General features: G+C 36.8%; 1 protein-coding gene across 4 annotated transcripts in view; it reads left to right on the top strand.

Annotated features, from left to right (window-relative positions):
* RABGAP1L (RAB GTPase activating protein 1 like) overlaps positions 1 to 27,546 on the top strand; it is a 423,826-nt gene that overhangs the window by 158,994 nt on the left and 237,286 nt on the right. The window lies entirely within an intron of this gene.

Here is a 27,546-nt window from a genome sequence, read left to right on the forward strand (position 1 = left end):
CATGCTTTCTATACACTAGGTTCTGTTCTAAGTCACTGAGGCAGTAGAGTCATTATTTCAACCCATATAGTCAGGCCGAACAGCTTAATAGTTTAACATACATTTTCTCTAAATAAATGAATAAGATAATTTCATGTAAAGCTGAATATTAAAGACAGTAAATTTTCAGGTGTCCATTAGTTTACTTATAAATGAAAAATCTCAGAGACTCGCTAGGTCTTCCTACCTTTTGCAGAACAGACAATAGACTGGAGGGTGTTAAGAGAAGACCTCAGGGGTTTGTTACAGAGATCATTTGAGTGCTGATGTTTTTGCTACTTCATATATCCACCAACTTGCGCTTCCACAGTAGCACCTTTTAATTTCAGACAACTCTATAAAAGGATGAGTTAAGCTAATCACTGTAAACTTATCTTCAAATTCTGCCCCTCTAATTCTCGTCCCTTCTATATAACTAATTTCCTCTTTTTCATCCTCAATCAAGAATCATTTTAGTTGTTTGTATTTTTAATTTTTAAAGAGACATTACTCCTTAAGGAAATTTAGGGATTTAAAAGCATGAAAAAGAGAATAAATCACCCATGGTTCTATTACCCACATATAATTAGATGTAACAACTCTTCATTTTTTTCTTCCATTTTCCCACTGTGGACTAGGACTTTTTCTATGTAAAGGATTTTTAAATGTAGTTATTTATATCTTAAGCATTTTTCTGTGTTATTGCATATTCTTTATAAACATCTTTATAAATAAAACTTTGTCCCTATTTAGTATTATTTCCTTACGATTTTTTAAAAAGAGAAATACTGTATGAAGCCATTTTAAGATTATTTATACACTTTACCAAATTGCTTTCCAAGGGGAGTGAGTCAGTTTATCTTCACACCAATAACCATCAAACTACGTGGTTCACCAGAAACTTGCCAGCAGCCATTCTCCATTAACAAGTAAATTAAGGAAATTGATTTCATTTTCACTTTATCCCCTCCGAGCTCCTAGAAGAGGTTGTTTTGTTAATTTGGTTCTTTGTGTATTTTTCTTCCTAACACTAAAGAAAGAAAAGAAAGGGGAAAAATAAAAGTTAACTAGGATGGGTCTGCTGAACCTTATTTAAACCAAAGTGCCCAAATCCTTTATTTCCAAAGTCTTTGAGCCCAGTTCGTACTCTCACTTTTATAAGCTCACTGTTTATTTTGTGCTGCTGCTTTAAGACCAGGTGTTATGCTAAGAACACAGGTTCTGTCAGCACTCTTCTCCCATCAGTGGTGCTGTCTTCAGTGTTGCCTGTTTCATTCTATGCTGCATGTGCCACACGGCCCCTGTGTCCTAGAGTTTGAGAAATACATAGGCCATTTTTCCATTGTGTTCTTCTGCTTCTTTCACAGCCGCTATCCCTCCTGGCCCCTCAAGGTAGGGAGGGTCCTTTCCTAAGCAGAAACTTTTGAGGCCTTTGTCCTTGGAGAGTATGGGGACATCAAGGCTTTAGCTGTTAAGGGCTGAGGACCCAGGCTTGGCTTTGATACCAGGACTTCCGTGACCTGCAGAATGGTGGGTGTGGTTCCCACTGTGGTGAGGGGAGCTGTGGGAAGGGAGTGAGTGGCCTTCCACCTTGGAGCAGTCACACCTGGTGCGGATGGCTAAGGAGCAGGGGTGCTTGAACGTCTGCGCCTCTTCCCCTCATTGTCTTCCCCAGGTCTCTGGCTCCTCAGTGCTGTGTATATGGTGGCTACTCAACATTTGTCGAGCTGAGTATCAAGTGCCTTCTGTGTAGTAAGGCATTTACTTGTTGAGCTGCACTGAACTTAATTATCCCGATTAACTGTAGTTTTGCGTCTTTCCACTTTTCCCCCCACCTCAGGTGAGGGTGTGATTGGACTGAAGATTATTTCAGAATCCTTTCTCCCTCTGCCTTTATATTAGTGTAAACTGGAGAAGCTATGGAAAAGAGTATATAAGGAGAGTTGCAAGAGTATTTCATATAGATATCATTTAATATAGCCATCCTTTCTGACTGAATTCTTCCTTCCAAAATCCACATTCAGTTGACTTGTAGGCTCTGGATATGTGTTTTAAAAGAGGGTGAATGCACTTTGGGGTAACTTTAGATTTTGGATAATTTATATGCAGCTGAATAGTTTATATTCAGCTGAAACGAATGTTTGTCTGACTTCTTCCCACCATGATTATATAGAAAAGAATTAAAATTCTGTTTTACTCAAGAACTTTCTATATATGTTAGTGGAGCTATTGTTTCTATCTCCAGTCTCCTTAGTCTTGAACCATTCTTGTAAAATATGGTTTTGAAGCGCATCACCAGCTTTTCCCTGACTATGCTCTAATATCTCCTTCTTTAAATGGTCAGAGCTGAATACAGTGTTCTGTATGTGACATGAATGGTACAAGAGGAAAGTGCGGTTATCATTTTCACTTGGTTTATATACCATACTGCTATCTATTCAGCGCAGAAGTAAATTAGGTATCTTTGTTAGTTATATTTCACCATTTAACATATTGAATTTATTTTCAATAAACCCCTAAGTCTTTTTAACCCCTGCTTAATTATATGTTCTTTTTCCCTACATGTGCAGTGGTTTGTGTTTTTTTAACACAATTTCAGACCTTACCTTTATCATCTTTAAATTTCATCATGTTAGATAGAGTTTACTCAATTTGTTCTAGCTTTTTTGAATCTTCATTGTATCTTTGAATATATTCATTAAGATTTTACCATCTGCAAATGTGATAAACATATTTAATGTATAAATTCCAGTTAATTGATGTTTAGAAATCAATCTCAAACGATCTTTGTCAGAGGTCCCTAAGACCACCCCCAAGTTTGGCGATTTGTTGGAAGGACTACTCATTAAAATTTTGCTTATAGTCATACTCGTGGCTAAGATTTATTACAGTCAAAAAGGATTAAAGCAAAATTAGCAAAGGGAACCACATGGAAGCTTTTAAGAGTCTTCTCCCAGTGGAGTCACACAGTATACACTTAACTCCTTCCGCGAATTGTATGCACTAACGAGTGCCCTGTTATGTACCAGTGAAGCTCATCCGAGACTCAGCTCTCAAGGATTTTATTGGGCGCTGGTCACATATGCAGTAGGCATCCTCTGCCTCGCAGCTTCCAAAGCCCGGACTCCCAGAAGGAAAGCAGATAGTTAACATAAACTGTTTGTTTGCATGAACAGTGCAGGCACAGGGAGCCACTCTTACTGAGAAGTTTTATATCATTGTAGGGAACTGTTTATCAGCCAAGTTCCTAGAAGCCAGCCAAGGGCCAGCCGCGAGAGGAGGCTGTTCTAAGGACAGGCAGTCTCTGGCCTGCGGTATTGACTCTTTTATACACATTATGTGATGTTGACATTTACTAGAATAGTATATGCATAGTGTAGGTGTTTTAGTATATTGGTGGGATGCAATTTCCTATATATACACCAAGGAGAGTCATGCAGTTCTTTTTATGCTCATAGATGTAACTTTCAATGTAGGCCTTTTTGATGAGATTAGACCTGTTGTTTTTACAGCAGTAGACCTTTCATGTGAAATACACCTTACCTTACCACTGATGTTGATTTTTTTTCTAAACAACGGTTTTAATATGTAATTTTGGCAAGAATATTTAACAACCTTTGCCTCTCCTTTTTCCCCCTCTTTACTAATTGCAACATAGTTACTAATTTTTATAGGTTCCGGACTTCCAAATGGCTGAATTTCAAAGAGATATACAATTTATACAAGCTAATCTTCCTCTAATTTTTATTCTTATTTTGACCTTGCTTATGATTGTGTATAGTTGAGAAGAGAACTAACATTAACAGCAACAGCAAAATTACAATTTTTATGGGAAAAACAACTCAATCTCCATAATTTGTTTCATAAACTATCTTATTTAACAGAAAGATACTGTTTGTTTTAGAGTACCAGGGCATTTATAGAAATGCAGAAACCTTTTTACTGTATGAGAAGTGCTTAATTTGATGTAATACAAATAAATATTTTGGACTTGTCAGAAGAGAATATGTTATTTTCTAAGTTTATGCTTAATATAGAATTGCAAATTTTTAAAAGGCCGAGAAAAAGTCTTTCTGCTTATTCATTTAGCAAATCAAACTATAATTTAATATATGATTATTTGATAGCATTTACTCTAAGAAATTTTACGCTGTGTATTCCATAACTACATTTAACATATAGAAAGATTTTAATAGCATCTTTAGCATTTGGAACATATTTTGCAGAGAGATTTTTAAGAATGCCTTTTAGTGAAGATTTTTAAGAAGATGAAAGATAATAACCTTTTGGTTTTTCATTTAAGTGCAGTTCTGCCCAAGGACATGTGAATGACTGGATGACATTTAAAATTGATCCTTGCAGAGCTATAATTTTGTGATGCTCTCTCCATCCCTCATTTATTGTTCTTCTTGAATATTTCCACAGAGAGACATCCTTTCTCATGGATGAAATACCATCCTTTTGCCACATGTTCTGAAATGGAGCTCTTAAATTTGGCCCTGTACCTTTCCTCCAGTTGCATGTATCTCACCTTCTTATTCTGGATTTCTCATAAAAATTGAAACCTGAACAATTGCAAAGGGAAATCATTATTGCCAATTTTTATTCCTTAAACTGAGTGTCTCGTTTTCTTTTGTTCTCTTATTAATTTCATTGGTATAACTTACGGCTCTGTGTATTTAATCACTGGTCATTGGAAAAAGACTATCAAGCCTTTTCTTCTCCCTCACTCCGCATTTCATTTAGAATCTAATTTCTACTGATTCATTCTTTACTGTCTTCTAAGATACCTTCTTTGAGTAACCACTTAGGTCACTTTCTTTCAATCTTCATGTATAGTTTTTATTTTTTATTTTTATTCTTTATGTATTTTGAATCATAGGAGATTTGGATTAAGTGGTAACTTAAGGAAACAGCTTCCTACCTCTAAGAATCCTTTCAGAACTAGTAAGGTGGCCTCTTCAATTGTTAGACAGCTCTATGACTTGGAAGATGCTTCCTAATTGTGAGCCCAAATCTTCTTTCTTGGAATGTCCACCATTTGGTCCTATGCCATCTCTTTCGATAAAAACAGAAATAAGTTTTCTCTCTTTTTGATATAGCTCTTCTGATATATGAAAACAGCTCTTGTATCTTCCTTCTCTTCCCAGATTAAACCTCTTTATTTCCCCACATTCATTCATTCATTCAGCAACTATTCACTGAGTACCTCTTAAGTACTACTTGAATTACTTGGAATATGGTGGTGAACAAGAGTAATTAGCTCTCTTTTCTCATAGGGCTCATTCCAAATAGAGGTGAACAAAAAGTATTCCAAATTAAGACATTGACAAGTAAAAAAGAAGATAGTCGCAGATTATGATAAATGCCGTAAGGAAAATCGAGCAAAGTTACAGGTTTGAGAGGCATAGAGATGGGAGGCTACTACTTCTCCATGTGCTTCGGTTTCCTTAGGTCTCATCACCTTGGTTGCCCTCCATTACCTTGGGCATTTTTCAAATCCCTATAACAATGGGAGGGACTTCTGACCTGCTAATATCCTCTGTGTACATAGGAAGGTAGAGCTTCTTAATTATATATGCAATGGAGCTATTTGGACTACCTTATGAGTAAGGCCACTATTAAAAAGCAAGACACAAAAATTTAAACTTTTGCCATTATTATGGGATGTGGACATGGGATTCTCTCGCTCAGTGTGCTCTTCCTAGTACAGTGGGCCTAGCAGTTGCCACATCTAGACAATGGGCTTGCTTTAGTGCAGCCCCACGTATAGTTAGCTGTTTCAAAAGCACGGTCGCCTGGCTTTGTAGTAAACTTTTTACAGTCTTGTTTTTGAACTCTTCTTCAACCGGATCTTTCCTATTCTGAACTTGGAAAATCAATTTACTGAACCTAATTGAAGGGCTTTACAGTCATCTCTGTAAAATTTAATCTCATCTCCGAGCCCTTGCTTCTCGTTTTATGTGATCCCTTTGTATCTTGTTGTAGTTTTGAAAAGCTTACCTTCTCTGTTGTCTTTCAAGTCAGCAATGATGACGTAAACGGAAGAGTATATACCAAGAATAGAATTTAGCAGGAAAGTTCCTTCTAAATGGATTTTGCTTTATGTAATTAGCATATTTTGAGTCTGACTCTACCTAATGTCTAGTTCCCATTCTTATTTAGTGTTAATATTTAGTTCCAATTTTGTGCCCTCTTGTTTTCAATTATTTCATGAGATGTTTACTAAAGAAAGTGAAGGATAGTCATTCATCCTGCATTTCAGAGTCAAATTGATTTGGATTTTAATTTTTTACTCTGTCTCATGTTATTTGTGTAATACAGGACATGTTACCTAACCTCTCTAACCATTGGTGTCCTAATAATTGTCCTGCTTCATGGAGGTATATGAAATAATGAATATAAATCATCTATTACAGTGCCTGGCATAGACAAGAGCTCAATAAATACTAGTAATAGCAGCTGTAGTCATTGTTGTTGTCCCTGCAGAAATTAAATATATTCTGTCTCGGGCTCTCCAGATCTAAAATCCTTTAAATCATGTGCACGTACGCAAATATACACATAGATAGATTTTTGCCATTTTTTTGGTAGGGATTGACACAGTGAAACACTTTATTTTTTAAATCTTCTAAGTCATCTGTGTAGAATTTTACTAGATAAAACATCAAAATTACCATCTCTGAAATCCATATATTCTGATTGAAAGCTTAAACTTTGCCTTCTCTAGTCATTTATCATCTTTCCAGTGGTCCATCGTTTCTCAAAGATTAGCAAGAATACTAGATCTTTTAATAGCTACCTTGGGTTATCTTTGTTTGAGCCTAGCCTAACATGAGATATGGGCATGGGATGCTGAAAGTAAATATGGAAATTGGGTATTTCACTTAGTCATGGTTCTCAGGTCTGTTAGCACAGAGAATAAAATTGTCTGTAGCAGGGCAGGGAAATAACATTTATAACACAACTACTTATGAAAAGCACTGTGAAAACATCTTTATATAGATTCTTTTATTTAACCCTTTTAGTCATTGCATTTCACAGCCGAGGAAATTAGCATCAGAATTTAAATACCTAGGTCATCTCACATCTACCAAGTGGTGGAATCTATAGCATTTGAGTCCAGCTTTGTTTGACACCAAAACCATGTCCTTTCCCCTGCCATATATGCTGCTTTTCATTCCTTTCTACTGTTTGGCAAGTAACATTATACTGACATGTATGTCAAACTGAAACTACTACTCTTTTTTCTTTCACTAGACGTCTGTCCCTGGGAAACTAATAAGGCATTGCTGTAGAGGAGATTGTAAAGTCAGAGAATTGATTAAAGTTACCAAATTTCCTTAGATAGAAAAGCTTTAGCAGTTTAGAACTACTATAAAATAGTGGACTCTTAAGGGTGGAAGAGAACTTCTTGGTCATGAGTTTTATTTTCTGGCTACGTAAACAACATACATGTGGGATAAATTATAAGGAAGTTAGTTTAGTATTTTTGTATCTGAACTATTTTGATTGTGATTTAAGATCAATTCTTGCTTTTCTTTATTATACTTCTCTATAATACGTTGTATTTTAAAAGTTTCTTTTGTATTTCTGTAATCTAATGGTTACACAAACCTGCTATATGAGGGATAAATGAATAGAAATTTTAGAATTCTTTTGTACGTGAGAAATACCATGGTGATCCAGTTTATCATGGATAGATCCGAATGACTTACACTAAAATTCTGGAAGAGAGTTTTACACACAAAAAATCAGTACAGGTAGGCTGATTTCGTAATAAATAATTCTGCTTCATTTTTAAGTTTTTCTTTGGTTCATCAAAACTTCTAATAATAGTTTATTTCATGTTCTGTCAACTATATTTATAAAAAAATACTTAAAAATATTAAAATGCAAATAGACATCATCCTTATTATCTGATATCCTGGTTTTACAATCTTTTCCCCCCAGCTTTATTAAGGTATATTTGACGAACAAAATTGTTTACATATAAAGTATACTTTATTTTTTATAAGGACATCCTGATCATTGTTCAATGATGAATTCATATTCTATATTGGTTTTGTAAACTTGCAGAGTTATAGCATAAAATAGAGTTATCTACTTCGAGTTCAAACAAATATTTTTATGAAGTAAAATTAAGCACGTTCCATATGACAGATATTTTTGTATAAATATCAAAGAGTGAATTTCAAATAGTGGTTAGTTCTTTAGGTTAATACTGGACATTACTACCCCCAAAGAATCTAAAGAAAACATTAAGTTTGTAGGAGGATTCTGTAACTTGCCACAATATTGAGTTTTTGCTTGGTTGCTAAAAAATAGGCATGACTAAAAAGTGAACATGTTGAAAATCAAATGGGCTGTGTTAATTTAATTTCCAAGAGAGCCATTTGAGCAATTCAGTGTTTGTGAAATCTACAGCCCCTTAAATGGACTTTTAACTTTCTTCACATGAAATGAGCCATGAGCTAGCCCATTAGGTGGTTTTGCAAAACTCAGCATCAAGAACAGTGTTATCCAGGATCATTTCCAGAATAATATTTAGTTGAAATTTGAAAATGAAAATTGCTATCTCTTGAGTTCTAGGACACGAATTTGTCTTAAATGTTTGTCCAGGGTCTTGCTGTTTAGTTAAACATTAACCACCACAACAACAGAAAAACCCCACGAAGATCCATTTCAACCGAGTGTTGAAAATATTGTAAGTCTAATAAAAAATTATGATGGGGAAAGAAAAAATATAATAATTACATTACAGTGAATTTGGCTCAGTCTCTGATTTTTGTCATGAAGTCAGGAGAGTTCCGTTCATGTTGTTTGTTTTACTCTAGGGAATTTTTTCATATAATTAGAGCCAGGTAATTTTTCATGGTCTCCAAAATAGTGCTAAGAACCAAACTCCCTGCAATAGAAATGATAATGCTAACAAATTTACTCCCTCCCAAAAAATCAGCTGCAGTGAACAAAGTAGGCCAGTCATGTCTCTTTGTTGTTTTTTCCAGCAACAGGTTATTCCCTCTATTTTCTGTGAGTCCCCAAAATTGTGTTTCCTGACCCTAACGGGCAAAACTGTGGTCCAGGAGTATTCACACGGTTCTTGGTATCTCTCTGATGCTCCCCATCGCAGCTCTCGCCATCGCATACACTCAAGAACCTCGTTGGTACCATCTCATGTTCTTCCTCTCGTGCCCCAGCTCTCAGGTTCTTGTGGCCCCAGCAGCTTGGTGGCATCCACCTCATGCCTTTGTATCCAGGATTCACCACTTACTAGCTTTTGACCGTGGCCACGTTACTTAACCTCTCTGACCCCCAATTCTATCTTCTGTAACACAGAAAAAATAATACCTATCGTGTGATAGTGAATTAACACATGACATGTGCAGCGCCACGTGCTAATCCAGTGTTGTTTAAATGGTAAGTAACATCGTACGAATCATCTGGGGATCCTCTTAAACTGCAGGTTCAGATTTAGTAGGTCTGAGGTGATGCCTGAGATGCCTCATTTCTGTGAGCCGGGCGGTGCTGATGCTATGACGTAGAGAACGCACTTGAAATAGCCAAGATTTCAGTCGTGCATTGTTTACTTTTAACATACGTTGAATGATTGCATTTTCATTTGCAATCATTATATGTCTTGTCAGACATTGTGACTGTGTTTTTTCAGTTAGTTAGCAATAATATCTTGCACTTACACATTGCATAGCTTTCAACACCTCTGTTTGTTAAAATGCCAAGGGCACAGTACATTTGTTTTTAAAGCTTACAGTGCTGAGTATCAAACAGTTAAGGGCGAACAGTTAAGGTACACATGAGGGTCCTGTCTGCTTTTGGAGGTTTTGAATTCGAGAGGATACTAAGTGAGGACTTCTTGCACATCAAGGTAGATCAGATCTTGGGCCATTTTCTTCCTGGTGTATATGAATTACTACCTCCAGGTCAAGAAATTGCAGGTGTAAACCAAAATATCTCTTGTCAGAGGAACCTTATAAATCTTCCTGCATTGAAGGTAGAAGAGCACTAGGCTGGGAGTCACGACATATGAATTCTGGTTTGGGCTCCAACAAAGGGTAAGAGGGTGACCTTGGAAAGGTCAGAGTTAGTTCTAACTTTTTCATGCATTCACGATCCTTTACTAAGAGAACTTTTCAGTGAAGCTCTCAGTCTTCTATATAAGAAGAGCTCTTGCCTATAATATTTCTAATTTTCTAATCTACAGCATTGACTGATATAGTTTTACTATTAAGTACTCTAAAAATTAGTTTACTATGCCTATATTTTTATTGTATTCATTTTGTTAATAAGATTGTAATAGTAAATTTTGGAACAATTTACTGACAAATCAAAGATTTCATACATTTCATCAAAATTTGAATACATTTTTATAAATATGTAAATTTAAGAAAATGTGAAATTTTTTAAAACAATAATTATTTTCAGGTTACTTTTCCTTTAATATGTGCAAAATTGTGTGTATAAAAGACAAAACAAGAGATTTATAAATTCCTTACTATTGTAAAATACCCTTCAGCCACTACTCGTATATGCAACTCTAGCAAACCCCATGTTAATGTGTGAACACCCCCAGAACCACAAATTAATACACGAAGCAAGAAAATAGAGCTTGGCATTCCTGGGAGATGGTACTTGCTTCAGCAGGGATTTATTGTATTCATGATATCTAAGGGGAAGATTTGAACAGTTAATTAATTTGTCTTTTACTTAAGTGCTTTCATTGCTCAAATCCTCCGGAAGCTGCAAAGCAGTATCTATCTCTGTCTTCAGCAGCAGAGGAGCCCACAAACCTTTGGGGCATTCTGACATAATCCCTTTTTATTTTGAGGAGGAAATGCAAGAGATGCGGGAAAGCGTTGCTCTGGGGCTTGAAAAGTGTGACTTGTGAAGAGTAGATATTTGGGGTCACAGGTCCCACACTGTGTCAGTCTGAGCACCAGATCCTAGTGGCAGAAGGCACCCCTGTGTTGTATAGATTTAATTCGGGGTATTTGTGATAGCTGGGGTCCTCTGAAACACAGCGTCTGTGGCAGTGTCCCCTCCTTCCTGGATCTCAGGGGGCCACTGCTTGAGCACCCACGTCGCAAGAGCAGGACTGGGTATGCTGAGATACCAAATCTATGCGTATGACCTCTGCAGATTATGACAACTAAAGTATTATTTTCAGTACCAGATAAAATGAAAAAGTTATTACTGGGTAGGCGTCTTTGTCAAATCTCTGCAGCTAATCTATACGTTTGAATGGCATCCGGACTATTCAAAGACACGAACAAACAGCATCGCAGGCTAAAATTATGCCGTTCAGAAGCAAATATAACCTCCACTGAGCTTTTGAGCATCTTGGAGTTATTCTTTTCTCGATTGTAGCCATTGTTGTGATATAGTAATAATCACTGTCTAACACTTAGGACATATGAGCAGTTGTATTTCTGAGCGTTGTATTTTTATCTCATTGCTAGTATGGAAAGTAGACAAGGAAGTGTTGTCAGTTTTGAGTTCAGTGTTGGTTCAAAGTCAGCAAAGAGGTGATGGCTGTTCCAAATGATTTTCTGGTATTTGCTTCCGGTAGCATTGTTTTCCATCTCAGTTTTCAAGTTATTGAGGTACGGGAGAGGTACTGGACTTCGGGATACATTCTCTTTCCTGCCAGTGTTGTCATAAGCTGTGCTATATATTTTATGTTTAAAGGTGATGTAATAATCAGTTAATATTGTAGAATGCAGCAGGGACCCTGACATAATACATGGTAATAACAAAATTCTGTTTTTTCAAGAGGATATTGACATTTATTTTGTACTTAACTCCACCTAAAATTTATTCTTACTGTATTCACATTAATAAGATTTTCAGTAAATGCTTTGAGATGAGTTAAATTGAGTGCTTAGATACCAGTTCTCCAAAATTTTAAAGAAGTATTTATATCAACCCTGCATCATATAATTTATAAATAAGCAGAATATGTAGATTGTATTCCTATGGCTGAGTGGTAGTAGTACCATTAACTAGTAATAAAATTGATAACTAATTTGTTTCTATGATGAAGAAAACAGGTTGTCATTTCTGAGTGTTATTTATAAGGCAGCATAATATTTATCTAGAATATGCACGTTAGCTCCTGGTTGACCTGTCTTCTTTGCAAGTGTATCTTTTTGGGCTTTAGTCCTCTCTCTGTTTTCTACTCCACCTTGTTAAAGGAAAAAAAAGATTCAAGGAGGAATGTCACTGAACATTTTGTGTTTTATTCTTTTTAGCAAGTCTTTTTATTAAATAAGAAACTATATCCCAACCTCAAGTGCATTCATACCTGAGAAAACAACTCTTAGAATATGCTGAATTAAATGAATAAGGTCTGGTTATTTTTTTAAATCTTAAATTGATCTTAAATTGGAGACCAAAGCAACTCAAAAACCATTGCTGCTCCAAAACCTCTTTTCCAGCTTTTGTCTGTTCTCACTTGTATTTTGAATGACTGTTTCATGATTAATACATTGCTTGGTGTAGACTAGAATGGAAATACCATGAGAATTTTAAAATTCACCAAAAGATACTGAGACCCTTCCCTTTGCATTTCAGCAGGGCCTGGGCTTTGATTTCACGCTAAAGTATATTTCCGGTATTTACCGTAATATCCCCAGTCCACTTTGCTGTTTGACTGATGTAACGTGTCCCGGGACAGCTGCATCCAATAATAATGCTCCAAGATCACCGGGGATCTTGTTGAAAGAGCAGGGCTGGATGGGCCTGAGAGTCTACTTTTCTAACAAGCTCCTAGGTAATTCCACTGCTCCTGACCTGAGGAACATACCTGAAAAGGATGGGTTATAGCTCTTTGTGGAGCGCTTCTCAATGCGTACACCAAGGGCCACAGGACTAGCTTGTGCTGAGTAATGGTTCTCAAACTTTCGCATGTTTGCTGAAAATATACGTGCCTGGGCTCCATTTTACAGTTCATTTGGGTGGGCCTTTGGAGCCCCAGAATCAGCATTATTCAAAACTCCCCAGATTTTGATGCAAGTGGACTAAGAAAGACTGCACTTTGAAAAATAGGGCTTTAAAGATTGGAAGCGCTATGGAAATTCATAGTCCTGTCTGGACTGACAGCTTTTTAAAGCCAAGATACGATGAAAAGCCCCTCTGAAAGGTGATTGCTTCGAATGCCAATGTAGTATTTGGTTAATGAGGAAGCAGTGGTGTAATTTTGCATGTTTCTCTGCTCTATCCCATTGCCTCAGGCAGAGTTTTATTATAGTGTATCAGTGGAGAAGACCATGGCTTCATTCACTCCCTAATTAACTATGAAGGGCTCTTAATTGTATAGTTGCTTGGAAGTAATAGGGAAGTAGGTATATTAATGATGGTGAATGGATGTCGGTATTGATTCTTCTCCTGGGTATTCTGACCGTATTTCTCTCTCTGGGATACCTGTGCATCTCTAACGGTACCTATTGTATTTACCTGGTATCACAGGACTAGCCTGTCCCCTATAAAGTACAGAGTTGGATCTCAAGTTTTAAAAAAAATCATTCGGAATTCAGATAACTAATGAGTTTGTCATTTTAGTTTAAGACAGCGGTTTAATTCTAAAAGCATTCTATTCAAAGTATGTATTTTTTACAATGACATCTTTTCATAACTTTTAAATGTATTCATCTGCTCATGTCTCTTTCCGTTTTAAAGATGTGAGTGGTATTTATATAATGCTTAATCGATTCTATACAAATTATTTAAAACAAAAGGGTTGTGCAGAGGTTGCAGCTATTATATAATTTCACCAGAAACAGTGAGTGCCGTAGAGAATAATACTGTGTTCAACAAACTGTCTAATGTTAACCAAAATGATTTAAAAGCTTTATTTAGGATTAATCCATCATATGCTTCAATTTATTATCTCGTTTATTTGCTGATTTGCATATGATTGTGCAATTCAAAAATTTTAAGCAAACAGAAGTCTACCCCAAAATGAATTACAGGATGAATTGAATTAAAGTAAATTGTAACCAAGGTCAGCCCTGGACAGAAATGTGGGATTAGTGAGCTGTGATTACCTTCCTCCTTTTCTGCTCCTCTGCCCTCAAGAGCAGATTCCTTTGTGCTACCTCTGGATGGTTTTGTGCTGCCACCACAATACCCCTCTGAGGTTTCCATTGCCCTTGAAAATTTCAAGGTCCAGAGCAGAGACAGTTTTGAAAACCACCATAAACTAATATAGTAAGTGCTGTGTGAGAAGAAGGGTGTCTGTCACCCCAAATACTTTATGGTCACAGAGAGACATTAATTCTGTCTGAAGGGAAACGGGAGGTAAAGGTAGACAACAGGTCTGAGGGCAGTTAACGTACAACCTCATCTCCGGGATGAGGGTATAAGCTAACCGACCTTTTTCAGCCGCTTTTCGTGGTGAATTTTCGAGTTTATTAGCAATCTAAGAACTGTGCTTTACAATCCACAATATTCATACCTCTCAACACAAAGATTGTTCGCATTGGGAGGAAAAATGTCTACTAGTTTTTTAAAGCAAACCAAAAAATTTTTCACTGTGTGCTAGGAAGTCTTTTATTGAAATTTGAGTAAGAATTTTGCTTTGATATTTTCCAGCACAATATCAGGTCCGTTGTTAACGAATTGAATAGGCATTACACTTTTGTAGATATTACTTTTTATATTACAGCTGTTTGGGGATAAGAGAACATGTGAATGGAAAAGAAATATAAAACGTATTTCAATTCTGTCACATATTTAAGACCAGTGGATTTCTAACTCAGAAGAAAACCAGAACAGCTTTGAGTACTAACCCGGAAAGTCTGTTACAGACCCACTGTCACGTGTCTTCATCGTCACCACTTTTTCTGAGTGTCTGCAGGTATGGCTCAAGACAGAAATAATGAAGTTACTCTAGCAAAATGTAACTACAGGCATCTTTTATGAAAATGAAAATCACGTTTAGAATTTTGCTGTTATTATATACACATTAGGGAGGGACTTCATGTCATCCTAAATTAACTCAGTGACAATTTGGTGCTCACTGATGCCTAGAGCTGTGCTGTCCAATACAGCAGTCACCAGTCACACGTGGCTATTTAAGTTTAAATGCATTGAAGTTAGATCAAATTTAAAATGTTTTAAATGTTAAAAAGCATTTCAAGTGCTTGTTAATCACACGTGGCCAGTGGCGCCTGGATTGGAGAGCAGAGATACCTAGCAGTTCCATCATCACAGAAAGCTCTGTTGGACAGCACAGGTCCAGGCTTGAGAGCATGTGCCAAGCATGGAATTCTTAGAATGCGCACGCACATTGTATCATCAGTTAGGACTAGATTCTCTTACATAACGCTGAATACTGTAAATAACAGTGGCTCACAGAAGGTACGAAATTGTTTTCCTCCCATGGAAATAACGTCTGGAGGTAGACAGTCAAAACAAATGAGGTTGCTTCAGGGTGTAAAGAACCTAAACTCATTCTTGTTTTGTTGCTGCCCTGCTGCCCCATAGTTTCTACCTTGTGGTTCTTGGTGGCTGCTTCAGCTCCAGCCATCAAGTATGCATTCCAGCCAGAGGAAACAGGGAAAAGGGAAAGAAGTTTCCCTCTTTTTAAAGAGGAGTTCCCATTTAACTGTCATAGAACACTTTGACTTATATGTCATTGGCTAGGTCTTCTATTTTATATTTTTTCACAATGCCAATATTAACTGTAAGTGAGGATGGGAAATGTCTTAGCTGAGTGGTAATGTTTTTCTCTTGAGAGGGCTTGTTGTTGTCAAGTTCCTCATAAGAGCCAATGAGAGATGAAGTTTAATATTTAGAAATTAATTTAATTGAATGATTTTTTCAGGAGTAAAAGTCTTCTGTAGTATGTTCTCAAGCCTAGGAGAGCAATAGGAAACAAATAGCATTGCCTCACTTAAAGGGGCAGAGAGATTATTTGGAAATCACAAATTTAGCTGAATAATCCCAGTTGTTCCCATTTTCTGTGTACTTAGTGCTCAATAGTTAGCGCTTCATTTTTTAAAGTAATAGTTTATCATATTATTATTGTGAAATATTATTATTGAGTTGAGGCTTCAATTGTGTGGGGTTTTGCTGAAATATATAACCAAAACCTTCCAAATTAAAATAATTTTGAGATTAGTGAAATCACAGTCAGAAATGAAGCTTTTCATAAGAGTAGTACTCTTCGTTTGCTAAGTGTGCAGGGACTGGGGATGTTCTAACATTCTGTGTGTATTTTCTGAACAGGTAGTATAATTGTGTAGTATTATAAGTGAAAGTAAGTGTAAGTGAAATTACTAGAAAATGAAAAGTTGCTGTTCATGTTTTTAGTGTTTTATTATTTTTATTCATTATACATTTCATTCTGTTGGAATCAAATTTTTATATTTGCCATTTTCTTTATTTTTATTGTGTCCCCTATTGCTCGTGTCTTCTGTAATTCACTTTTTAAATGTCTAGTTGTACCTTCAGGGAGTTTAAACAAGAGCGTGACAAAAGATCATAGTTAAGAGGGAACATTCAACAGCCTTTCTGCTTTCCATCACCTGCTCTTGCATGGGCAAAACTTGACCACCACTGTTCTTGACATTTTTTTGGTGCCAGTGTTATTTCATATTTCATGGGAGATGTAGCAACAGAGACGAGAGTGGTTGTAACAGACCTGCATTTAAGTCAAAGGTAGTTCTTCCATGCTACACAGTTAGATATTTAATTATATTGTTAGTGGTTATTTAAACAGAGGCATCCAAAAGACTACATTATCAGAAGGGAGAAAAGAGATGGGCATAGAAGAACTGGGTATTACCTATATTGTAAGAATAACACCTTAACAAATATTGTTTCAGTCTCTGTTTCAAAGAGAGACAGTTACAGTGAGGTAACCTTCGAGGGCTGTGACTCCTGTTTAACAACTGGTCTGTCAATCATTAGGTTGTTTCAGTGCTCTCCAAACACGTGTTTTATTGTCATACATTTACGAGAGACCCTGGAAAGACATCTTAAGGATTCAAACAGTGAATATATTTTTCTTCTCCTAAAAAATGAAAACTTTAGAACAGAGTTTCTTAAGTGACAGTGTTAACAAACATTATTATAAAGATCTTTACCCTTAAGTATTGGCTTGAGGGTTACAACCTGTGTCTTTGATCTGATTTTTTACTCTTGTTCTTCTGGATCATTGACTCTTCCCCTTGCAATACTATGTACCACCAAACCTTTCATCTTACTGTCTTCTCAAACTTCTCTTTAAAAAATATTTTGCTGTTTTTTTCAACTGCAGATGTATCAAAAGAATCATTTATGCTTGCTGCCAGCCCACCCTGTAAGAGCTGCCGTCTGGCTCCTGCCACCAGCACTTGACTGAGTGTTTATTTGAAGGTCACCCATGATGCACTAATTAAAGCCCCAGTGACCTCTTCTATCATTGTGCCCCTTCATCGCTGCCACAGCTGAATTTCTGTACACTTTCTCCTTGAAATGCTAAGTTCCCACGGCTTGCCATTGAGAGCTCTTCCCTCCACCCCACCGGGACTTGTTAAATATGTCTCCTTTTTATCTGCCTTCCATTTAGTCATACAAAGGCCCTTCCCCCCATCTTTGCCTGTTACTGATCCTACCTGTGCTTTAGCACCTACTTCCTGGGCCATCTTTCCTTTGAGCTGAAAAGGTTCTTTCTCACTTCATCTAATTCTTTCATGAAGTACATTGGGGATGCATTTTTTCATAGACAGGAGATTTCATGCACATTTCTTATCTATCCTAGCAGATGGAAATCACAGGAGGGGAGAGGTTACCATTGCAGCTTCCTCAGTGTTGTGTACAGTCAGTAACCTTAATATTTAATGTGCTGTGGAAGGCAGAATCGCGACTCCCCACAGGGTCGGTGTCTGGATCCCCAGAACCTCTGAATATGTGAAATCACACAGCAAAGGGGAATTAAGGCGCTCGATGTAATTAAGGTTGCTGATTAGTTAGCCTCCAAGGCAGATGATCCTGGATTATCCAGGTGGGCCTAATGTAATCCCAAGGGTCCTTAAGAATGGAAGAGGGAGACAGCAGAGAGTCAGAGTGATGCAATGTGCGGGCTTTACAGATGGAGGAAAGGACCCACAAGTAAGGAATGTGGGCAGCCCTGGAAATCTGGAAAAGATCAAGAAAATAGGTTCTCTTCTTGGAGCCCCCAGCAGGAACTCAGCTCTGCTCATTTTACCGGTGAGACCCACGTCAGATTTCTGACCTACTGAGCTGTAAGATGTACGTATTCTGCAAATTCAGAAGCAGTGAGATAAGGAAAACAGAAAAACAAACCAATTATTCCGAGAGTTAATTCCTTCACAGGGAATTTATTCAGTGTTTTGTGTGTGTTTTTCTGGTTGTTTTTCAAAGGAATCCTGTGGAATGTAGTCATTATTCTAACGAGAAAGAGCCCTTTATAGGATGTATTGATGTCCTTTTATTTGGGCTTTATAATTTGAAAAAGATACCTCCCTTGTTGAACGGGGATGCTAGATAGTAGGCACTGTCAAACGACAAAACTAAAAACAATTTAGTAACGAGTTTGATGTCCTTTAGTCAAGAGAAGACATTCCATGGGTTGGGGGAGCATAGTTCCTTAGAGGCGGTGCAGCTCGGTTCCAAAGGGAATTTTGCACAAGAGGTTTTTTGTTTTCCCCACACCACCATCTGGGAGCTGGTTTTACAGAGTGTTAGAAGAGGCAACATAGAAATGGGGCACGATTGGCTAGGAGGTCAGGGTTTCCCTTCCTAGGCTGGCAGATCCCTTTTGAGGGGAAGGTTAAGGGAGCTGAAGCTGAGGTGGAGGATTGTGAGGTTTCCTTGACAATGAGGTGTTTCCTGTAAGAGCAGGCTGACTTAGGTTTAGGTTTGTGACGTGGGCCAAGCCACTGTGGCAGCCTCCATTTTGTGGGTCCTGATATGCGAGTAACTTTATCAGAGTTCAATAAATGTTAATTGAATGAATGAACAAATAGAGTTGATAAGTGAAAGGAGAATGTTTTCATTCATTCCCCAAGCAATGAATTACTTTTAGTTTCTCAAAGGCCTATATTCTTCTCCCTACCCACCCTATCCTGCCCCTCTTCTCTTACTAAAAAAATGCTTCCTTTACTGGGCGCCTTCTTCCCTTTTCCCTTTGCGTACCTCCTAGTGGTCCTTAAAGGCTCGGTTTAAGTTAAATCTTTGGGGAAGAAAGTGTTTCTTGAATTTCCTCACCACTCACTACCCCTCCCCCCCCTCTTCCATCCTGGTCAGATGTACCTACTTTGTTCCCATAGCATCTTGTACTTCCTACCTCAGCCTTATTATTACCCATGTAACTGTCTTTCTCACTAGAGTGTAAGCTCCATGAGGTCAAGACCGTGTCTTTTTTTGTTCACCATTGCACCCCCAGAGCTTGGCATAGTGTGTATTTGATAAATATTTGTAGAATGACATTCTTGAAATATAGTAACAATCTCAAATGTGCAAAACAATAATATGTTCTAGCTAAGTACTAATAAAGTATTGTTTTCAGGCTCTTTATTTGCTTATCTGTTGAAATTCATAGCCCTACCCAGTGTTAAAGTTCATAATAATTTTATAGGGAGAAGGCAATCTCCGATAGTAAAATCTACTTTTATTTTTAAATAGACTATTGAAGTCTATCCAAACTTCCAACTTGACATTTCATCTCAAGACTTAATCTGTTTCACTTTTATTTTGGAATTGAAATAGTTCTAGAAAGTTGCCATATTAAACATAGATATTATTTTTCAAGAAATAGTTTTACTTTTCTGTGACTTTTCTTCACTGGAGTCTAGTATTTTTGAGAGCATATATTTAGAACATTGACTGTGTATAATTTTTTTTTAGTGAGAAAATGGCATTGATCTGTGTTTTGCCTTTTGAAAATAATACTCTGTTGGAGGCTTGGAAGGGTTTATGTAGAATTAAGTGGGCTTATGTCTGCTGATGGGCTCCTGCAGATAAAGCCACAACCACCTTCAGCCAGGCCGCTTTTGTGTTGATGTACTGCTTCTTCCTTGGCCAATAGGTGCTGTTTCTTGTAAGATAAGAACGTGGTAGGGAAGGAAATTGGTCCTGTTTTGCTGCTATTTAAAGCACTGCAGAACTGGTTGATAGAGGCTGACATTCTGTTCCTCTCATCCCAGCTGAATTATTATTGTTGTTTTTCTTGGGGGAAAAAACTTCCTCTGAGATAATTTCTACAAAGTAATTGTAATTTACAAGAGGTTTTATGGTTTTCCCCGTAAAATGAAATGATTCCCTGGAGACGGGAGCCTATTTATATTTGGTTTCAAAATCTTAACCACTAGGTTGTTTTGCCTGCAGTTTTAAAGTTAATAAAGCTAATTATTTCCTTTGTTGTCATCGTTAATGTGAAATTTTAAGTTGGCCAGCAGAAAGAATTCCTAGCAGCTGAATCTTTGATGCTTAGGATGTCATTTTAAACTCCTCTCTCTCTCTCTCTCTCCTCCTTATACGTGTTTGCTCTCACTCTCACTCAGTGTGGCTTTTGTTTACTCTGGGACCTAGTTACTGTAAACCTCACCCTTTCTGTAGGCAGGGAAAGGGGAGAGGGTATGGGTTGATACACAGACAAATCAAGGGGGAGACTGTGAATCGTGTGTGATACGGAGGATGCCCCTACCGTATGCTGTGAAGGTCACTTCATTTCTAGCAGGAAAGTGGCACACGGAAGTTAGGAGCGTCCTGTGGAATTGGAGAGCGGAGTTCCTACTCTTAGGGAGGGAGGTATATCAAATCCTTCCATTTTTGCTTCTGGCCCTTCCTTGGTAACTCCACTGTGTTTGGTGTAAATTCTTTGTCTTTCCATGGTCCCTTGTCCCATTGGTTTTTTCGGTCTTTCAGTGTTGTGAGAGTTTTATTTTCCTCCTTTTATCACCTGAAGTCTTTCTGTTGTCCTGATTTCTGGTTCTCTGAGCCTGCCCCTTATGCTCTCACCCCTCCCACTCTTTGCCCTTTGGTCATTGGCAGCTTCTTGCAGATTCCCTTGCCTCCTCTCTCTCTCTCTTTCTCTCTCCCTCCCTCCCTCCCTCTCTCTCTCTCCAACAAAGACTGCTTAGAAAGAGCAACAGCCTTGTCATTTGAACAAAAGCTTCCAAGAACCCTGTGTAGGTTGGCTATTGATTTGTTGAACTGAAGAAACTGATTCGCCACTTCATCTGTGCTTGAGCGTCTCTATTAATGTCAAGGAGTTGCACACTCCAGTATCAGTAGCTCTGACAGTGACCACCTCCGCATTAAGTTTATGCACTGATGTCTGTCTCAGAGGTCTTAACTACACGGTGATTAGTGCAGTGTCTCCCAGGAGGGCAAATGAAATCCCCGAAAGCACATCACCTCACTGGCTTGATTTATTCCAAGATCCTATTAGTTTCATGGATATTACTTTCATCACATTTAGAAAAACATTTTTATATTGTTATTCCATATTTTTAAACTTCTAAATGATGCTTGGAAAAGATGTCACAATTTAGCCCTTTCAGTGTTTTGAGATTTGAACTAATTTGTATTTTTTATTTAGTATTGAAATATGGTACTAGTAACAGTACAATGAGTCAGCTAAGCAAGACTGAGGTTATATGTAAATTTATATGTAAATCTATTATAGAAGTATGCATATGCTTCCATAAATATTAATTATATGTGATTATGTATATAATATTCACATAGGTATGTTAATTGATGGAGAGCTTGTTGAAATCAAATATGTTTTATAATCTTCGTTTTAATGATTTCCCATTCAGCAATAATGTAGACTCCAGTAAATCTTATCAGTAAGTTTTATTGAATCTTTTGAATATGGGGAATAAGCATATTTTAACTGAAACAGAAATTTCATTGTGACTATCTAGCATTATTTTCTCCTCTTAAAAGCTAAGAATTGACTCTTTGATAGGTATTATCTCCCATGAGACCATGAAATAAATTTGAGATAGTAATTTCCATTGATTTCTATGTATTATCAACTGAAGAAGCTCTCTTTCCTGAGGAACAATCTGTTAGCCAATAATAGTCAGTGATGTGCTACAGAATGTATTGCAATGAAGAGTTTTTCCTCTATATTTTAAATTCCTTTTGGTTAATATTAGAAATGAACTCTTATCAATGGAATAGGTTTTCTATTCACATTAATAAGTTGTACCATATAGTTAATAAATTGAAGGACTCTTCTCTGGGGAAACTGACCGTCCCAAAAGAAAAGACTCCCGAAGGGCTGGCCAGGCAGGTCACAGCTCCATCTAAATAACATGCACATACTGCATACACTGCCAGTATCTGTAATACACAGTGGGATTTGCTGAAGGGCGTGCATGTAAATACAGGAAGAAATAGCTAAAAGATTTAAAAAGGATTCATCAGGGGAATAAGAATGAGAAATAGGAAGAGATGGGACAGAATATTGCTGCTTTTCATTGAAGCTTAATAGTATTATTTTTAAATTGTGTACTTTTATTGCTTTGATAAAACTTGTTAAAGAAATAATTTTTAAAAAATTTAAAAAGCTGTCAGGATTATGTTTGTTGATGTAGCATTGCCATGTTATACTGGTGCTTCCATTGTATCACTGAAGATATGCAGGCTTCAGCAAGTATTTAAACAAAAGTACCAGAGATGCCACAGAAAATATATAGATATTAAAAAGTAAGAATTTCTTCCAACAACCCATCCTATCAATTTTTATTACTTGCTTTTACGGGACAACTATAATAGGTGATTGATACTCACAGATAACCTCCATGGCTTTACTTTAGTAGTTTCAAAACTCCCATGTAGCAACTTTTTTTTACTATAGTTGCAATCAAGATGCAAAAAGAAAAAAAAAGAAAAAACGAAGAAGAGGGAGGAGGAGGAGGAGGAGGAAAGAAAGAAAGGAAAACAAAAACAAAACTGATTTATCATTTTGGCACCGTTGTGGAGGTGATAATAGTAAAAAGACCAGAGCAGAAAATAATAAATGGGTTGCAATGGCCTTGGTAATCCATAGGCTAGTGAACTGGTTCAAAGTGAGTCAGATGAGTATCCCTGGGAGGCAATAAACCTTATAACCTGGTGGTGGATAGTAAAATATCACTGGACTTTAATGCACCATTAAGTATCTTTAATGTGCTGTATTTTATATTCACCAGGTAGAGCCATCTCTCACATAGTTACACGTTTTTTAAAGGCAGAAACCACACTTGGTTCAGTCTTTGCATCCTCTACATTAGGGGTGTCCAAACTTTTTTCAACGTTTTTCACCAAGGGCCATATGCAGTAAAATACACAAACAGCAAAATACACAAACAGCCGGGCCACTCACTCGAGGTGAAGTACGTATTGCCTCACCTGGTTTATTTAAGGAAACTAAATGTATTTTTGGAATTTGCTGCGGGCCAATTAAAAATGGATTGTGGGCCACAGTTGGCCCGCGGGCCGCAGTTTCGACACCCCTGCCTACATAGTCATGTCAGTAGAGGCATGCTTTATCATGAAGGGATTTTCACTGCCAATGACATACCTGTTTCCCCAAAAATAAGACCTAGCTGGACAATCAGCTCTAATGAGTCTTTTGGAGCAAAAATTAATATAAGACCTGGTCTTATTTTACTTATTTATAGTAAAATAAGACCGGTCTTATCTAACATATTATAATATAAGATGGGGTCTTATATTAATTTTTGCTTCAAAAGACTCATTAGAACTGATTGTCCAGCTAGGTCTTGTTTTCAGGAAAACATGGTAGCACGTTGAAGCTGGGTTGCAAAAGCATCTTAAATTTGGAAGTGCATAAACAATTGTGTATTATGAAATCTTGAATGAATAAAAGCGTTTCTTTTTTAATTAAAAAATTTCAATCACAGAGTTGACATACAATATTATATTAATATCAGGTGTACAACATAGTGGTTAGACATTTATGTACCTTATGAAGTGATCGCCACAATAAGTCTATTAACCATATGACATCATACATATTTGATACAATATTATTGACTATATTCCCTATGCTGTGCTTCACATTCCCGGGAATAAAAGCATTTCTTTTTCCTGATTTTACATATGCAGGGTTTGTGCTAATGATAATAAAGATTCTGCCAATTTCCACTTTGTTGCAGGGGGAGCCTGTATCTTCCCTACACAATTCCAGTAGCATGTTGCTGTAAAACAAAGCCCAAGATTCCTTATTTATTTATTTTCTAAATTCCAACATCCTGGCAGAAAGCGTATTTTTAAAGTGGTTTTCTACAATGGGCTTTCAATATTCCTTGACATGTATTTAGTAAATCTGCTATATGCTTTTGTTTCACAGTCCTCTGCTTTTTCTCTGAACCAATACAATTATGCAACTTACATGCTATTGAATCTCAGTGTTATTTTCTTCCTTCTTAATATCGTTACTCATCATTTCTGCAATGTTCTCTTTGGAAGAATCTTGATTGCTTTTTAGCTAAATGGTACCTTGGCCAGAGGAAAAGCAGTTAAGATCTGATGACATGTGATGAATTGGCGTGTCATTTGCAATTGTGTATTCTACCCAGATCTCTATTTGGGGGAGCTGTCTCCTCCAGGGAGTACCAGAGAAATTGTTACAGCACCATTCCTCAGAAAAGCTATTCATGGGAATGTAGCTGTCAGACACATATAGACCAAGGGTATCTCATGGAAATGATTGTGCTTTCTAAATGAATGCCACATATTTTTATTGGAAAACTTATTTCCTTCTCATCCTGGAAATAGTGATATTATACACATTATATGACTCTAAAGAACTGTGACACTTATATACAAACAATGCCTGTTCTATTACTTCTATATAACATTCAAGTCCTGTTTAGTTGTATTCATTTTCGTAGGAAGCACATTTGCGTTTAATTAAATTGGGATGATACAGTATTATACCATCTTTTAAAAACTACTGGTGCATTTTAAATGTTGAGCGCACTATATAAATAGGGATGAGCAAAATCTATTCAGGACAAGGTAATTAGAGCATCTTTGACTAGATCTTTGAGTAAAAATAGCTAGTCTCAGATAGTGGTGGAGAAAGGTAATTAAGGTTTGAAGAATAATGATGAAAATCTTTTGCTCAGATACTCTTTCTTTATTTTAGGTTTAATGCCTTACATTCAAAATAGTGAATCCTAGCTTAGAATTCTCTGTGCTATCAAAACTAGCCTAGTGAATACTACTGAGTAAGATAAATTGTTATACCCTATTTTATATCCCCACTGAAGAAGGGAAATTCACGTGAACTAATAACATAACAGCTTATAAATTAAAACCATTCGTTTTGCCTTGCCTTTTTGCCTTATTTCAACTTGTGTGTGTGTGTGTGTGTGTGTGTGTGTGTGTGTCTCAAATATGAAGTCGGACAATTAAGTTCATGAGCTTGTTGCAACGATGTTGCTAACCTTTTTTGATATCAGAGGGATTATTCATTATGAATTTGTACCAACTGGACAAACAGTAAACCAAATTTACTTTTTAGAAGTACTGAAAAGGCTGCATGAAAAAGTTAGATGATCTGAACTTTTCGCCAACAATTTATGGCTCTTGCATCACGACAATGCACCAGCTCACACAGCACTGTCTGTGAGGGAGTTTTTAGCCAGTAAACAAATACCTGTATTGGAACACCCTCCCTACTCACCTGATCTGGCCCCCAATGACTTCTTTCTTTACCTGGAGATAAAGGAGCTATTGAAAGGAAGACATTTTGATGACATTCAGGACATCAAGGGTAATACGACGACAGCTCTGATGGCCACTCCAGAAAAAGAGTTCCAAAATTGCTTTGAAGGGTGGACTAGGCTCTGGCGTCAGTTCATAGCTTCCTAAGGGGAAGGTGACCATAGTGATATTCAGCAATGAGATATGTAGAGCTTTTTCTAGGGTGAGTTAGCGAACTTAATTGTCCGACCTCGTATACTCACAGCACTAGTGTGCTCATGAGAAGATAGGACTTACCATTTGGGATTCAAAATTTCTGGCCTAAATGCAAAACTCTAAAATAGGAACATAAGGAGAATAAATGCACACAGAAGAAGTCAATGCTTAAGACAGTACTAGAATGTACATGTTATGCTGTAACATGTCTCGTTTCTGGAAGTGCAGGGGCCAACTGAAATTCATCATCTTGCATTTATATAAAAAGCCATGTTTTGAGAGCATAGTGACCATACTTTAAGTCTTCAGTCTGTGTCTAATCCTCTGTAAATTTTCACGTGGGTACAGGACAAGAATTCAAAATGGGGTAGCTAGGTAAATTAGTAGTTATCTGGGTTTACATGGCTCACCTGGTAAATTGAGGGGGGGCCCTCTGTGACAGTCGTGCTAAATGTGTACTCTTTTCTGGAGCCCAAAATGCTGAAGACATTGCTTTTGGCTAGATTCTTCTACTCAGAGAAGAATGAAAATGTAGACATATACGTAAATGAAATATATGTTAGTCAGGATGGTTTTCAATACAGAGATGTATAGTTCAGGTTTCTAGCTCCTGCTAACGTTCTTTATCTCTAGTGCCAGAATGTGGTGGAGTTAGGCCTCTCTGGTCGCCATGTCTCTTTGAGAATGAGTTCTGATCCGGCACTTTCATGCTACAGGGTTACGTACGAGTGTATGCATTCCGTAAGACCTCATGATAGTTGCTAATGTTATAACCAGATTATGCTTTTATTCCAATTTTAATCATTCGTTTGAGGCCTAAATAGTTTGTACCCATTAAGTACTTCTAAAACCATGATTCTATTGTATCTTTCAATATTTTTTCAATATATTTTTAAGTTTTATATATTTTATTTAGTTTGAAATGCAATGTCTGACAGTTAATGGATTATTTGCTAACTAAAGAATAAACTTTGAGTCTCGTAGCTGTTGTAGATTGCCACTTTTCTAGGAAATCATCATATTGTAAGCTCAGACATATTACTGACATGTTTTGACTAATGAGAAAATATTTTTAAAACTTAGTTTGTTCACCACTTGTCTATTTTGATGTGGAATGTTTCCTAATGGTGTACTGAAATTATCTCAAATTATTTTATTTAGATAAAATTATTTATTTAAAATGAATGTATAGTATAAATAACTTAGAGGTGTAACAAGACTATCTTAAGCACTCATATGAAAAATTATAAAACTAAACTAACAAATTAACTGTACACGCTTATATGAGTTTGTGGTTATTTGGGGATGATATATAGTGTGATGAAAGTGAAAGGAAGAGAAAATCTTAAAAATTAAAAGATGGTATAAATGAATGCTGCTATTCATTTAAAGATGAAGCTTCAGTTAGCAGAGCAGGAGCCTATAGGCAAAATCAAAAATGAATAAATCAGAACTAGCCATATAAGCATATGGGATTTAGGTATAATGCTAACTGTTATTAGAATAAAAAAAAGTTGCTCCTGGGAAGAGAAATCGTGTGAAAAGAGGAATAACGGGTCATTTTGTGCTATTTGATTTTGAAATCATGTAGCGTGTGCTATATTTTAAGTCAAA

Source organism: Rhinolophus sinicus, linkage group LG17 (genome assembly GCF_036562045.2).
Source record: "Rhinolophus sinicus isolate RSC01 linkage group LG17, ASM3656204v1, whole genome shotgun sequence".
NCBI classification, from domain to species: domain Eukaryota; kingdom Metazoa; phylum Chordata; class Mammalia; order Chiroptera; family Rhinolophidae; genus Rhinolophus; species Rhinolophus sinicus.